Source organism: Nicotiana tomentosiformis, chromosome 7 (assembly GCF_000390325.3).
Source record: "Nicotiana tomentosiformis chromosome 7, ASM39032v3, whole genome shotgun sequence".
NCBI classification, from domain to species: Eukaryota; Viridiplantae; Streptophyta; class Magnoliopsida; order Solanales; family Solanaceae; genus Nicotiana; species Nicotiana tomentosiformis.
The window spans coordinates 123,685,540-123,703,203 of NC_090818.1; positions in this window are offsets into that span (position 1 = coordinate 123,685,540).

Consider the following 17,664-nt stretch of genomic DNA (forward strand, 5'->3'; position numbering starts at 1 on the left):
CCTTAGCTATCCCCAATCAAGTCTTCACTATATTTTACACTTAAAAAATTCACAACATCATAAAACTTGATATTGCATTGCAGCTGTACCAGCTAGAAAATCAAGTTATGTCCTTGCAGTTAGTTTTATGAGCAGTGCAATTTAGATCGATTTAAACCAATTTGTACAGAGATTTATACTATAGTGTTTAGATTTGAAAGCAGGATGCTGAAGTATATTTAGTAATATAATGAGACTTTTTTTTCTGAAGATGTGTTTGGCTAAACTTATAAGCTGGTCAAACTGGCTTATAAGTACATTTTGGCTTATCTACGCGTTTGTTTAACACTCAAAGTGCTTATAAGCCAAGTGCTTATAAGCTAAAATCAGTCATAAGTCATAAGCTGGTTAGCTCCAACTTATGGCTTTTCAGCTTATAAGCACTTTTAGTTTGACCAACACTTTTACTAGTTTATCCTTAATAATATTTTCTAATTCACAAAATACTTGTTCCAAAATAAATTTCTTGACTTTCTCTTCATTCCATATTCGTTATTAATTCTTTTCTTTACAAAGAAATTTATAATTTATAATTTTTTGAAAAACATTCAAGGGTATTTTAGTCATTTTAACAAAAAATAGCTTATCAGCACTTTTTAATCAAACACATCAACTGCTTATTATCAATTTCAGCACTTCTATCCAAACACGTAAATACTTAGTTTATAAATCAGTTTCAACACTTAAAAAAAAAAATTCAGCACTACAAGCTTATCAGCTATTTACAATCAGCTAATCCAAACGGGCTCTATGTATCACTAAAATACTCTGTTACGCAAAATAACCCATCAAACTACTGAGTCAAAACGGATCAACTAGTATAACCCAATTAGTCAAAATGCAACCCAAAGTAAACATAAGATATCAAATTTGGAGATTGACGATTATGCAAATAATTGAAGAAAAATACAAGCTTTCACATTCTATTCTTTTTTTTTTTTCCTTGCAAAAAGCAAATTGAAAAGGAGGGAAAGTTAGCTCATCTTTGGTTGGGACGTGTTAATTGATTTGACCTGTTTAGCCATGACCATTTTAAAAAATAAAAAGAAGGAAAAAGAGGAAAGGGGACAATCTTGTCCGGTTGTCCCATTTTTCTCTTGTTTCTTTTGCCGTGGTCGTATACAGTCAATTAGAAAGCATGAAAAGTTATGTCGATTGTTATTTTTGGGAACGACTAAGTACATATATATATTTTTAAAATAATTTCTTTTCATATCTCCTTTTTTATCTTTACTAGTATTAGTACCTGCGTGGATACGGGACACTAATCATATCAAATATTTGAGTTATTTTATTATATATAAATAATCTTAAAATTTAAACTTTTTCGATAAATATAGATAATTATTGGATATTAATTAAGAAACACTGCATGAAAATGATTAACCATTTCTCAAACCTCCTAGTTATAATTCTATTTTTCTTTTTTGATACCATTCTCGCCGGTGTCATTGGATCCTAAAAATAGTCAGAAATCAGAAAAATAACTCATATTTATGGCAAAACAATCAAAAGTTGAGACTATGAAAGACTCCTTTGATACGACTTGACCCTTTTACTACTACTTGAACTCTTATTTGGTGCGTTGATATTATTCAAAAAATATTTCTATTTTAAAATTTCAGTTTCTAAAACTTCATTTTTCAATAATAATTATTTTTATAATAATGTAAGTGAAAATATTATCCTTAATTCAAAATTCAATTTAGTCGGCTATCTAAAAATTTAAAAAATTCTTTAGCCAGTGAATATTTCCCCCCAATATGACTCCATTTTGATATTTTACATTAACCATGTTAAATAGCCAAGTTATTTGAATTATATGTAAATAACTTTAAAATTTAAACTTTCTAGATAGTTATAGATAATTATTAGATATTAATTAAGAAACACAACATGAAAAAAGACTAACATTTTCTCAAATCTCGTAGTGATAATTTTATTTTTGCATCATTCCCATTGGTGTCATTGGAACCTAAAGATAGCCACAAAGCGAAATAATAACTCATATTTATGACAAAGCATAAAGGTTGACACAATATGAATGATTCTTCGGTGACGCGACTCTTTTACTACGACTTGAACTCTTATTTGGTATGTGGTTATCTTTCAAAAAATATTTCTATTTTGAAATTTCAATTTCTAAATTTTATATATATTTCAATAATGATTATCTTTATAATGATGCAAGTGAAGATGTTATCCTTAATTTAAAATTCACCCTAATTGGCTATCTAAAAATTTAAATAATTTTTTAGCTGGTGAAACTTTATTTTCAGTATGACTCCATTTTGAATTTATCGATATCTCTAGCCACATATTTTGAATTTTAAATATCCTATACAGATTTTTGTTCTTTGAATCATTAAATGTTAAATTAGTTGATTGTTATTATATAGCATTGCATATATTGTGTTAAAATTGTTATGCAATTTTTTCTTGACACCATACTTGGCTTAACCTCAATGCAAACTGCTCAAATTGCATTTCAATTCAAATTCAAATATCATATCAGTTTGTTAGTAATAGTGATTTTTTAAAAACGACACACAATGTAAATCTAAGATATCCTTATCTTATAATCTATGTATTTGAGTTGAAAATAATATTTGAAATCGATGAGATCGGCTTCCAAATTTTTTATACTCAACAAAGATGAAACTGAAGAAGAAATTCGTTGTCATATCTTATTTCTGGTTTTTAGATTTGTTCATAATTTTTTTTCTATATTTATTTTCTTTTATCTTATTTTTTATGTCTTTCTTTATTTTGTTACAAAAAAATAAATTTATTTCGCTATAAAAGAATGAGTTTTAATAGAAATTGTCTACATAAGAACTTTATTTATATTTTTAGTCTTTGGTTGAAATTCTTTCATATTTATTTTTTAATTTTATCTAATCAACCTAAATAGGTGTTCATCCAACCACTTAAATTAAAATTGAAGGATGTATAATTTATATATAATCCATATATAATATGTATATAATCATGTGTTGTCGGTATATCATCTATGTATATTAGGTATAAGAAGTAAATAATAAATCTGGCCGGATATTTATGTAAATATTCCATAAGATTTCGGTTTCTTGATTTAATCCATTATATGACTTCTATTATAATAATTTTAAAACTCTCTACTAAAATTTAAAAATATATTATATTTTTTTCTTAAAATTACATTATATTTTAAAATATAATCCCATTTCGAATAATTTGGTTACATTTAAAAAAATATATTTTACGTTATACCAATTTTTTTTAAAAATAATACTTTTTGTTACACTTGAAAATCGCTATAGAAACTATCAGTTAGAAACCAATATCCCTCTTGTTGAATTCGAGAAAAAAAACCTTTCACATAATCTAATGATTCAAAACTAATATGTTTCAACGAAAAAAATATTATACCCTTGCAATGTTGGCTTGGCTACAACTAAATGAAGAGGTTTCAGCTTATACCCTTAAATTCCTAGAAGGTGCTAAATTAAAATTAATGATAGCAATTGTATAGCCAAAAGTTTTGTTATTTATTTGATGTCCATTTGTACAAATTGACTCTTCAAAGTAACATTCTTCAAAAAAATAAAAAACAATTTTTTTTAATATTAACTAAGCACGTAGGTTTACTTCATTATATATGCAACTCCATTGGCCACAACTCGCTCAATGACATTCGAACCGGGACTCTGAAGCCCGAAATTACCGAGACCAAATCCAAAGCTAGCCGATTTTGTCACGGGTGCAATGGCTCAATATATTCCTACTCTGGATTATTACAGTGGTGGATTACCAAAGGTGTGTACTACGTACACAGCTTCTGAGTAAGCGGCGGATCTAGGATTTTGTGCAAGCAGATTCAATCTTAGAAGTACATAATTTTAGTCGTAAAATAATAGTTGTCAAGTGGGTTCAACTAAAATATTTATACAAAATTTATGCAGCTTTAATCCCAATTTATACATATACACAATATTATTTTTTGATAAAAACGGGTTCAGTTTAACTGTTTATTAAATACACAATACACATGCATGACTGACATGGGAGAGTCAACGAAGGATTCCCTAAACCTTTTTTTTTCTTTGTCTTTTGTTTTTAATTTTCTTGTCTTACTTTGTGACTAGAACGGTCCTGATTGTAACTAGACATGGACGTTCGGCAGAATTAGGTTTGTACGTTATGGCTCAATTAACTTGTGAAAATGATGTAATATCCCAAGCTTATTAAATGAACTGTTTCTTCCGTCCAAGTTTTAACTAAACTACGACGCAACGGACTATTTTTTCCTAACTTTAAACAAATACATGATTCAAAGTAAGAAGGTCTATACATTTTTTTGGGGGCGAATTCGGAGGTTATGTAATTTAAGAATTATAAAAAGAAATCATAAATTACAATTTTTATAGTTAAAAACATTTCATATATATTCCATACTAGTATTAGCACCCGCGCGAACACTAACCATGTCAAATATTTGAGGTATTTGGATTATATGTAAATAATCTTAAAATTTTAATCTTCTCGATAAATATAGATAATCATTGGATATTAATTAAGCAACACCACATTGAAAAAGATTAACTATTTCTCAAATCTCCTAGTTATAATTCTATTTTTTCTTTTTGGTACCATTCTCGACGGTGTCATTGAATCCTAAAAATAGTCATGAACCAAAATAATAACTCATATTTATGGCAAACACAATCAAAGGTTGACACTATGAAGAACTCTTTGGATATGACTTGACTCTTTTACTACTACTTGAACTCTTATTTGATGTGTTGATATCTTTCAAAAAATATTTCTATTTTAAATTTTCAGTTTCTAAAACTTTATTTTTCAATAATAGTTATTTTTATAATAATATAAGTAAAAATATTATCCTTATTTCAAAACTCATTTTAGTTGGCTATCTAAAAATTTAAAAAATTCTTTAGCCAGTGAATTGTTTTCCATAGTATGGCTCCATTTTGATATTTGATATTAACCATGTTAAATATCTGAGTTATTTGAATTATATGTAAATAACCTTAAAATTTAAACCTTCTAGATAATTATAGATAACCCTTAGATATTAATTAAGAAACAATATATGAAAAAAGACTAACATTTTCTCAAATCTCCTAGTGATAATTTTATTTTTTTACCATTCTCATTGGTGTCATTGGAACCTAAATATTGCCACAAAGCGAATAATAACTCGTATTTATGGCAAAGCACAAAGGTTGACACAATATAAACAATTCTTTGGTTACGACTTGACTCTTTTACTACGACATGAATTCTTATTTGGTATGCTGTTATCTTGCAAAAAATATTTCTATTTTGAAATTAAAATTTCTAAAACTTTATATATATTTCAGTAATGATTATCTTTATAATGATGCAAGTAAAGATATTATCCTTAATTTAAAATTTACTTTAATTGGCTATCTAAAAATTTAAATGATTCTTTAGCCGGTGAAACTTTATTTCAGTATGACTCCATTTTGAGTTTATCGATATCTCTAGCCACCGATCTTGAATTTTGAATACCCTATATATACAGATTTTTTGTTCTTTAAATCATTAAATATTAAATTAGTTGATTGTCATTATATAACATTACATATATTGTCTTAAAATTACCAAGTAGTTTTTTGTCGACACCATACTTGGCTTAAGCTCAATGCAAACTACAAAAATTGCATTTAAATTCAAATTCGAATATCATATCAGTTTGTTAGTAATAGTAATTATTTTAAAACAACACACAATATAAATTAAGAAAACTATTCTACGATATCCTTATCTTATAATCTATGTATTTAAATAGAAAAAAATATTTGAAATGGATGAGATCAGCTTCCAAATTTTTTATACTCAACAAAGATAAAACAGTAGAAGAAATTCGTTGTCATCTCTTATTTATTGTTTTTAGATTTTTCATACATTTTTTTCTATATTTATTTTCTTTTATCTTATTTTTTATGTCTTTCTTTTATTACAAAAATTCAATTTATTTCACTATAAAAGGATGAGTTTTAATGAAATTGTCTACATAAGAACTTTGTTTGAATTTTTAGTCTTTGATTGAAATTCTTTCATATTTTTTCTTTTGGCTTTATCTAATCAACCTAAATAGGTGCTCTCACAACCACTTAAAATAAAAAAAATTAAAGGATGAGTAATTTTATATATAATTTATATATAATATGTTTATAATCGTGTGTTGTCGGTATATCATCTATGTATATTATCTATAAAAAGTAAACAATAAATCTGACCGATATTTATGTAAATATTCCATAAGATTTCGGTTTCTTGATTTTATCCATGATATGACTTCTATTATAATAATTTTAAAAACTCTCTACTAAAATTCAAAAATATCTTATCTTTTTATTTTTAAAATTATATTATATTTTAAAAAATAATCCCATTTTGAAATAATTTGTTTCCATTTTAAAAAAAATCACGTCATACTAATTATTTTTTTAAAATATACTTTTTGTTATGCTTGAAAATCGCTATAGAAACTATCAATTAGAAAGCAATATCCCTCTTGTTGAATTCGAGAAAATAAATCTTTCACATAATCTAATGATTCAAAACTAATATTCTTTAACAAAAAAAATATTATACCCTTGCATTGTTGGCTTGACAGCAACTAAATGAAGAGGTTTTAACTTATACCTTTCAATTCCTAGAAGATGTTAAATTGAAATTAATAATAGCAAATGTATAACATAAGTTTTGTTATTTGTTTGATGTCGATTTATACAAATTGGCTCTTCAAACAAACATTTTTCAAAAGGTAAAAAAAATATAACTTTATTTTAATATTAATTGATTTTTGTGTTGTTTCTTTCTCCAGCATGTAGGTTTACTTCATTATATATGTAAGTAAACTTTTATTCGATTTTTAAACTCTTTTTTGTTATCTAGATAAATATAGACGTTTACCCTATATATTATATTTATTGTAAAAGAAATTCAATTTATTCAAATCTAGATATAATGTTTTAAAGAACTATAATTATAGGGTTTTAAATGTGAGAGGATTCTATAGTTATATGGAGTAGTTTTTTTCTTTTTTGCCAGAGGCGAAGTAGTATTTAAATAATTAGAAAAGTTAATAAAATTTTCTAATATGATTGCATATGATCATTAACCGAATTAAGTATGATAACATGATAACAAAAGATAAATTTCTTTTTTATTTTAAATCTTATTTAAAAATTTTATCTATAAATTCAAAATTATCCTTTAATTCAAATTCAATATATATATACACACACACTTGTATTTCTATTTGATTAACATAGTCAAATATAGAATAAAGTTACCATATACTATTGACATTTATTAGCTTGCCACTTGGCTTAACCACAATGCCAAATATATATGGCTACTTTATTTCTTTAATATATATATATATATATATATATATATATATATATATATATATATATATATATAGAGAGAGAGAGAGAGAGAGAGAGAGAGAGAGAGAGAGAGAATATAGATATAGATATATAGTGTGATGACCCAAAATGACATCTTTAAATTTAATAAGTAATTCTGTTTTCTAAGACCTCGAAAAGTACCATTTATCATTCTTCGACTTGCGTGCGCAATCCGTATAATTTTTCGGAACGTTTTTATGTGAAAAATGGATTAAAATATGAAATAGAGCTTTAAAACTCAATTGAGTTGACTTTGGTCAACATTTTGAGAAAACAAACCCGGATCAGTGTTTTAATAATTCCGGTAGGTCCGTATCGTGATTTGGGACTTGAGCGTATGCCCGGAATCGAATTCCGAGATCCCTAGCCCGAGATATGGAATTTTGATGAAAAATTAAAAGCTTGAAAGTTTAATGATTTTTAAGAAATTTCTGATATTGGATTTATTGATACCGGGTCCGTATTTTGGTTTTAGAGCCCGGTATATGTCCACTATAATATTTATGACTTGTCTGCCTAATTTGGTGAGAATCGGAGTTGAATTGACGTGATTCAGACGTCCGGATATGAAAATATAAGTTTTAAAGTTTTCTTGAAAAATTTCTTTGATTTGATGTCCGATTCGTAGTTCTAGGTATTATTTTGGCGATTTGATCGTGCGAACAAGTTCGTATGATGTTTTATGACTTGGGTGCATGTTTGGTTTGTAGCCCCGAGGGCTCGGGTGAGTTTCGGATAAGCTACGGGATGATTTTGAACTTAGAAAATCTGGTTTTTGAGCTTCTGCTGTCATCTGATGCATTATGCTTCGCGATCGCGAAGAGAAAATTTTAAGACATGAGTTTTACTCTTCGCGTTCGCGAAGATAGGCACGCGAACGTGAAAGACTAGCTCCGAGTGCACTGCGAACGCGAGCTCAAAGCTGCGATCGCGAAGAAGGAATGAGGCAGAAGCTGAAGCACTGAAATTGTGCTACGCGATCGCATAAACCTGTACGCAATCGCGTAAGGCTGAGAAATTGTTCTATGAGATCGCATGGCCTTATACGCGATCATGTAGTGTTAAACAAACCTGGGGAAATTTTGTTCTACGCAATCACGAATGAATTTCCGCGATCGCGATGAATAAAAATCTGAAAAACAGAACTTAAGTTCTCGAAATGGGGTTTCGACCCATTTTCAACCATTTCTAATTTTTGAGCTCGGGTAAGGCGATTCTTGGGCGATTTTCACAGGAAAACATTGAGGTAAGTGTTCCTTATCCTATATTGATTATATTTCATGATTTCATACTCATTTATATCATGAATCCGTGAATTTATGGAAGAAAAATCAGAATTTTATAAAATCTTCCAAAAACGAAAATTTAAGATTTGAAGGTCCATTTGACATCGGAATTTGATAAATTTTGTATGGTTGGACTCGTATCGGAACGGGTGTTTGTATTTCGTAAGTTTTTCTGAGATTTGAGACGTGGATCCCATTGTCAAATATTTTAATGAATTTTGAAATTTTATCCGAAAAATTAGTAAATTCATATGGAATTAATTCCTATGATTCGTATTGAGTATATTGAATTGTTTATGAATAGATTTGAAGGTTTTGGAGACAAATTTAAAAGGAAAAGTTGTGGTCGAGTAATTGATTGGAATTTGCAAAGCGAGGTAAGTATCGTGGTTAACCTTGACTTGAGGGAATAGAACTCTTAAACTATTTGTTATGTGAAATGCATGTGAACGACGTAAAGGCGAGGTGACGAGTGTCTATACGTCGTCAAATTAATTATTTGCATAATTACTTGAAAAATCATAAATCATTTTAAATCATGAACTAATTATTATAATAACTATTTCTCTCCTATTCTTTGTCAAATATTAATTCTTGAATTCCTGCATTAATTGTTACATGCTATTTGAATTAAGTGTCTTAATTGTTATTTGACATTTAGCATATTAAATATTAAACTGCCTATTTTCTCCCTGATTTTCATAATAATTTGCTATTTGTCATTGTTTGTATCATAATTAATTCATAATTATTATATGCTTGTTGTCTTATAATTTTATATTAATTATTGCATTTATTGGAAAAATTTCTTCTATAAGAATTGATAAATGGATATATTGGAGGATCGGGTTGCACGCCGCAACAAACTTATTAAAAAGTCCATAGTGGAGGATCAGGTTGCACACTGCAACAGACTTATTAAAAGTCAATATTTGGGGAATCGGATTGCACGCCGCAATAGACTTATTTAAAAGTCAATATATATATATACTTGATTAAAATAATTATATGAGAGGATTGAATGTGAATATATTGTGAGAGCGGGTTGCACGCTGCAACATAATTGATGAAAATGATAATTGGTTATGACTGCTGAATTGGCTTCAATTATTATAAATGATTTACCTGATTTATTTCTATTATTGTTGTTGTTACTAATATTGCGTAGATGTAATGTAAGTGACCCGCCTTAGCCTCGTCACTACTTCGACGAGGTTAGGCTCACTTACCAGTACATGGGGTCAGTTGTACTGATACTACACTCTGCACTTCTTGTGCAGATTTTGGAGTTGGTTCTAGCAGCGTACCATATACTTGCTCGAATTTCAGCTACTCAGAGGAGACTTGAGGTATAACTGCACAATGTTCCTAGTTCTAAAGTTCCCGTCTACTTTACTTTAGCTGTATGTTTATTTTCAGATAACTTTATTTTATTCAGGCCCTTATTTGTATTATTCTAGAAGCTCATGTACTTGTGACACCAAATTCTGGGATGGTATTTAGACACCGTTGTTTTTATGGATTATTCACTATATTTCAGACTTTACTTCCGTAATCGTTCTTTGTTATTAATAAATTTAAAATTTGTTTAAAAATTGGTTAATATTATTCAAACATTGACTTGCCTAGCAAGTGAAATGTTAGGCGCCATCACGATACGAAGGTGGAAATTTTGGGTCGTGACCGTTGGTATCAGAGCACTAGGTTATATAGGTCTCACGAGTCACGAGCAAACTTAGTAGAGTCTGAAGGATCGGTACAGAGACGTATGTACTTATCTCTCAGAGGCTATAAAGTTTAGGAATAATATCACTTTTTTTTATTCTGTCGTGCGACTTTATTCTATCATCGATGGTTGAATCATTCTACTCTTATTCTATCGCAGATGGTGAGAACACGTAATACCTCTACCGATGGACAATGACCAGAGCCCTCGGTGGCAACTATGGCTAGGGGTAGAGGTCGAGGCCGAGGTCGTGCTAGAGGCCGAGGCAGAGGCAGAGGAAGAGGTAGAGCTCAGTCCAGAGCTCGAGCAGTTGCACCTGTTATAAAACCTCAAGTGGATCTTCAGGAGGAAATTCCAGTTCAGAATGTACCAGTTGGACCAGTTCAAGTCCCGGAAGGATTCATAGCCACTCCAGTACTTTAGGATGCTCTAGTCCGTTTGGTAAGTCTTATGGAGGGCGTGGCCCAGAATGGTACATTTCCAGTGGCACCAGCCATCTCACAGGCTGGGAGAGGAGCACAAACTCCCACTACTCCCGCTCTAGAGCAGATGGCTCCCCAGAATCAGGCTCCAACAGCCCCGCTAGTTGTGGTAGTTCAACCAGTTGTTGCGGCATAGACCGATGATAGGCCCGCCATGTCTTTTGAGGCCTTATTGAGACTGGATAAGTTTACTAAGCTCTTTCCAGTTCACTTCAGTGGCTCACCTTCTGAGGACCCACATGATTATCTTGAACGCTGCCACGAGGTGCTGCGGAACATGGGTATAGTTGAGACCAATGGGGTTGATTTTGCTGTATTTCAGATGACGGATTCCGCCAAGAGGTGGTGGAGAGATTATACATTTACCCGACCAGTTGGATCGCCTGCACTTACCTGGGATCAGTTCTCTCAGCTATTTCTGGAGAAGTTCCTCCCTATCACATTGAGAGATGAATTCCGCAAGCAATTTGAGCGTCTACAATAGGGCAGTATGGAAGTTACTCAGTATGAGTCCCGTTTTGTGGATTTGGCCCGCCATGCTCTCCTTTTACTACCTACAGAGGGAGAGAGAGTGATGAGGTTTATTGAGGGACTCACTCACCCTATCATATTTTAGATGGCCAAGAAGACCGGGAGTGAGATTTCTTTTCAGGCGGCTGCTAATGTCGCAAGGAGGATCGATATGGTTCTTGCACATGAGAGAGGGAAGAGGTCTGATAAGAGGCCTCGTCAGTTCGGTGGTGCCTCATCTGGAGATAGGGGTAATTTTGGTAGGGGTTATCCTCCCAGACCGTTTCATTCAGCACTTCATGCATCTCCCGGTGCTTCAGGGAGTCACGGTCCTATTATACCTTACTATGGACGGACAACATTTAGTGCACATTCAGCTCCTATCAGTGCACCGCCACTCCAGAGTTACTACAGCGGTTATTCGGCCCATTTGGGTCAGCTTCAGCTTCAAAATCCACGACATCAGGAGGGATGTTATGAGTGTGGGAACATTGGTCACATCAGGAGGTATTGTCCTAGATTGGCGAGTACAAGATCTCGACAAGATTCTCGTGCCATCATACCGGCACCGGTTGCTTCACCGCCTGCTCAGCCAGCTAGAGGTAGGGGTTAGGCAGCTAGAGGTGGAGGTCAGGCCATTAGAGGTGGAGGTCACACCGTTACAGGTGGAGGCCAGCATGTTAGAGGACTTCCCAGGTGGTGGGGCCCAACCTCGATTTTATGCTTTTCCAGCTAGGCCTGAGGCTGAGTCATCTGATTCTGTGATCACATGTATTATTCCAGTTTTCCATAGAGATGCTTCAGTTCTATTTGACCCAGGATCTACTTATTCCTATGTGTCCTCCTATTTTGCTTCATATTTGGTTGTGCTTTGTGATTCTCTGAGTGCTTCTGTGTGTGTATCTACACCGGTGGGAGACTCTGTTGTAGTAGATCATGTCTATCGTTCGTGTGTGGTTACTATTGATAGTCTTGAGACTAGTGTGGATCTTCTACTTCTTGATATGGTAGATTTTGATGTCATCTTGGGTATAGATTGGCTGTTACCTTATCATGCTATATTGGATTGCCATGCCAAGATAGTGACCCTAGCCATGCCCGGAGTTACCTCGGTTAGAGTGGAAAGGAACTCCTGGTCATTCTGCCAGCAGGGTTATTTCTTATATGAAAGCTCGGCGTATGGTAGAGAAAGGGTGTCTAGCCTATTTGGCTTATATACGCGATCCCAGTGCGGATGTTCCTTCTATGGACTCAGTACCAGTTGTTTGTGAATTTCCATAAGTATTTCCCGCAGATTTACTGGGGATGCCACCCGACAGAGATATTGACTTCTGTATTGATTTGGCTCCGAGAACTCAGCCCATTTCTATTCCACCATACAGTATGGCCCCACTAGAGTTGAAAGAATTGAAAGAGCAGTTATAAGACTTCCTTGATCCAGGATTTATTAGACCTAGTGTCTCGCCCCTAGGGTGCACTAGTATTATTTGTAAAGAATAAAGATGGCTCTATGCGGATGCGTATAGATTATCGGCAGTTGAACAAGGCCACTATCAAAAACAAATATTCGCTGCCAAGAATTGATGACTTATTTGATCAGATTCAGGGTGCCAAGGTATTTTCGAATATAGATTTGAGGTCTGGTTACCATCAGTTAAAGATTAGGGCATCTTATGTCTCTAAAACAGCTTTTCAGACTCGGTATGGGCATTGCGAATTCCTAGTGATGTCATTTGGGTTGACAAATGCCCCAACAACATTTATGGATTTGATGAATCGGGTGTTCAAGCCTTATTTGGATTCTTTTATGGTTTTATTCATTGATGATATCTTGATTTACTCCAGCAGTCGAGAGGAGCATGAGCAGCATCTTCGAAGTGTGCTTCACACTTTGAAGAATAATAAGTTATATGCCAAGTTTTCAAAATGTGATTTTTGGTTAGACTCAGTTGCTTTTTTAGGGCATGTTGTATCAACAGAAGGCATAAAGGTGGATCCTAAGAAGTTTGAGACTGTTCAGAATTGGCCTAGACCTACTTCAGTTATAGAGATCCGGAGTTTCTTGGGTTTAGCAAGTTATTATCGTCGGTTCATGGAAGGGTTTTCATCTATAGCAAACCCATTGACCAGACTAACCCAGAAAGGTGTCCCATTCAGATGGTCAGACGAGTGTGAGTTGAGTTTTCATAACCTCAATACTGCTTTGACTACGATGCTAGTGTTGGTATTACCCACAGGTTTAGGATCATATACAATATATTCTGATGCATTTCACATTAGGCTTGGTGCAATATTAATGCATGGTGGCAGGGTAATTGCATATGCATCACGACAGTTGAAGGTTCACGAGAAGAATTATCATGTTCATGACTTAGAACTGGCAGCCATTGTTCAAGCGTTGAAGATTTGAAGGCATTACCTCTACGGTATCTCGTGTGAGGTATTTACTGATCATCATAGCTTTCAGTACCTATTCAAACAAAAAGATCTTAATTCGAGGCAGAGAAGATGGTTGGAGTTGTTGAAGGAATATGATATCACCATTTTGTATCACCCCGGAAAGGCTAATGTGGTGGCCGATGCTTTTAGTAGAAAGGTTGTGAGTATGGTCAGTCTTGCGTATATTCCGGTTGGTGAGAGGCCATTAGCTGCAGATGTTCAGACTTTGGCTAATCAGTCGTGAGGTTAGATGTTTCAAAACCCAGTCGGGTTCTAGCTTGCACAGTCGCTCGGTCTTCTTTATATGAGCGCATCAGAGAGAGGCAGTATGATGATCCTCATTTACTTGCCCTTAAGGACACGGTACAGCACGGTGATGCCAAACAGGTTGCTATGGGGAAAGATGGAGTTCTGCGAATGCAGGGTCATATTTGTGTGCCTAATATGGATGGGCTTCGTGAATTAATTCTTGAAGAGGCACACAGTTCCAGGTATTCTATTCATCCAGGTACCGCCAAAATGTATCAAGATTTGCGGCAACATTATTGGTGGAGGAGAATGAAATAGGATATAGTTGCATATGTAGCTCAGTGTCTAAATTGTCAGCAAGTTAAGTACGAGCATCAGAGACTTGGTGGTTTGCTTCAGAAGTTAGAAATTCCTGAATGGAAATGGGAGCGTATCACTATGGATTTTGTTGTTGGACTCCCACGGACTCAGAGGCAATTTGATGCAGTTTGGGTCATTGTGGACAGGTTAACAAAATCAGCACATTTCATTCCAGTGACAGTTACCTATTCTTCAGAAAGGTTAGCTGAAATTTACATTCGTGAGATTTTTCGCCTTCACGGTATGCCTGTGTCTATTATTTCAGATCGAGGTACGCAATTTACCTTACATTTCTGGAGGGATGTACAGCATGAGTTAGGCACGCAGATGGAGTTGAGTACAATATTTCATCCACCGACAGACAGACAGTCAGAGCACACTATTCAGATATTGGAAGATATGCTTCGCTCTTGTGTTATAGACTTTGGAGGTTCTTGGGATCATTTCTTGCCACTTGCGGAGTTTGATTATAATAATAGCTACCAGTCGAGAATTAAGATGGCTCCATATGAGGCATTATACGGAAGGCAATGTCGTTTGCCAGTTGGCTAGTTTGAACCGGGAGAGGCTCGGTTATTGGGTACCGATTTGGTACAAGATGCCTTGGATAAGGTCAAGATTATTCAGGATCGACTTCACACAGCTCAGTCTAGGAAAAAGAGTTATGCCGACCGTAAAGTTCGTGATATTGCATTCATGGTTGGAGAAAGAATATTGCTTTGAGTTTCACCTATGAAAGGTTTAATGTGGTTCGAAAAGAAGGGCAAGTTGAGCCCTAGGTATATCAGACCCTTTGAAATTCTTGAATGGGTGGGTGAAGTAGCCTGCAGACTTGCATTATCACCTAGTTTATCAGCGGTTAATCCGATATTCTATGTTTCTATGCTCCGAAAATATCATGGTGATCCGTCCCATGTGTTAGATTTTAGCTCAGTCCAATTGGACAAAGATTTGACTTATGAGGAGGAGCCGGTGGCTATTTTAGCCCGACAGGTTCGACAGTTGAGGCCTAAGAGTTATCCTTCAGTTCGGGTGCAATTGAGAGGTCTGCCGGTAGAGGCATCTACCTAGGAGTCCGAGTCAGACATGCAGAGTAAATATCCACACTTATTCACTAGCTCACGTATTTTTTTCTAACTCCGTTCGAGGACGAACGTTTATTTTAGAGGTGGAGAATGTGATGACCCAAATTATCATCTTTAAATTTAATAAGTAATTCTGTGTTCTAAGACCTCGAAAAGCACCATTTATTATTCCTCGACTTGCGTGCGCAGTCCGTATAATTTTCCAAAAAGTTTTTATGTGAAAAATAGATTAAAATGTGAAATAGAGTTTTAAAACTCAACTGAGCTGACTTTGGTCAATAGTTTGAGCAAATGAACCCAAATTAGTATTTTGATAATTTTTGTAGGTCCGTATAGTGATTTAGGACTTGGGCGTATGCCCGGAATCGAATTTCGAAGTCCCTAGCTCGAGATATAGAATTTTGATGAAAAATTAAAAGATTGGATTTACTGATGTTGGATTTATTGACCCCGGGTCCATATTTTGGTTCCGGAGCCAGGTATAGGTCCACTTATAATATTTATGATTTGTCTGCCGAATTTGGTGAGAATCGGAGTTGATTTGACGTGATTCGAACGTCCAGTTGTGAAAATATAAGTTTTAAAGTTTTCTTGAAAACTTCCTTTGATTTGATGTCCGATTCGTAGTTCTAGGTGTTATTTTGGCGATTTGATCGCACGAACAAGTTCGTATGATATTTTAAGACTTGGGTACATGTTTGGTTTGGATCCCCGAGGGCTCGGGTGAGTTTCGGATAGGCTACAGGATGATTTTGAACTTAGAAAATCTGATTTTTGAGCTTCTGCTGTCATCTCGTGCATTGTGCTTCACGATCGCGAAGCCATTCCTGCGATCGCGAAAAGAAAATTTTAAGCCATGAATTTTACGATTCGCATTTGTGAAGATAGGCACGCGAACGCGAACGCGAAAGGCTAGCTCCCAGTGCACTGCGAACGCGAGGTCAAAGCTGCGATAACGAAGAAGGAATGAGGCAGAAGCTGAAGTACCGAAAATAGTGCTACGCGATCGCATAAACCTGTACGCGATCGCGTAAGGGTAAGAAATTATTTTCTGCGATCGCATGGCCTTATACGCGATCGCGTAGTGTTAAGCAAACCTTGAAAAATTTTGTTCTACGTGATCGCGAACGAATTTCCGCGATCGCGATGAATAAAAGTCTGAAAAACAGAACTTAAGTTCTAGAAATGGGGTTTCGACCCATTTTCAACCATTTCCAATTTTTGAGCTCGGGTAAGGCGATGTTTGGGCGATTTTCACGGAAAAATATTGGGGTAAGTGTTCTTTATTCTATATTGATTATATTTCATGATTTCATACTCATTTATATCATGAATCCGTGAATTTATGGAAGAAAAATTAGATTTTTATAAAATCTTCCAAAAACGAAAATTTTAGATTTGAAGGTCCATTTGATATCGGAATTTGATAAATTTTATATGGTTGGACTCGTATCAGAACGGGTGTTTGGATTTCGTAAGTTTTTCCGTGATTTGAGATGTGGGTCCCACTATCGAATATTTTAATGAATTTCGGATTTTTATCCGGAAAATTAGTAAATTCATATGAAATTAATGCCTATGATTCGTATTGAGTATATTGAATTATTTATGAATAGATTTGAAGGTTTTGGAGAGAACTAAAAGGAAAAGCTGTGGTCGAGTAATTGATTGGAATTTGCAAAGCGAGGTAAGTGTCGTGGTTAACCTTGACTTGAGAGAATAGAACCCTTAAACTATTTGTTATGTGAAATGCATATGAACGACGTATAGGCGAGGTGACGAGTGTCTATATGTTGTCAAATTAATTGTTTACATAATTACTTGAAAAATCATAAATCGTTTTAAATCATGAACTAATTATTATAATAATTATTTCTCTCTTATTCTTTGTCAAATATTAATTCTTGAATTCCTACATTAATTGTTACATGCTATTTGAATTATGTGTCTTAATTGTTATTTGATATTTAGCATATTAAATATTAAACTGCCTATTTTTTCCTGATTTTCATAATAATTTGCTATTTATCATTGTTT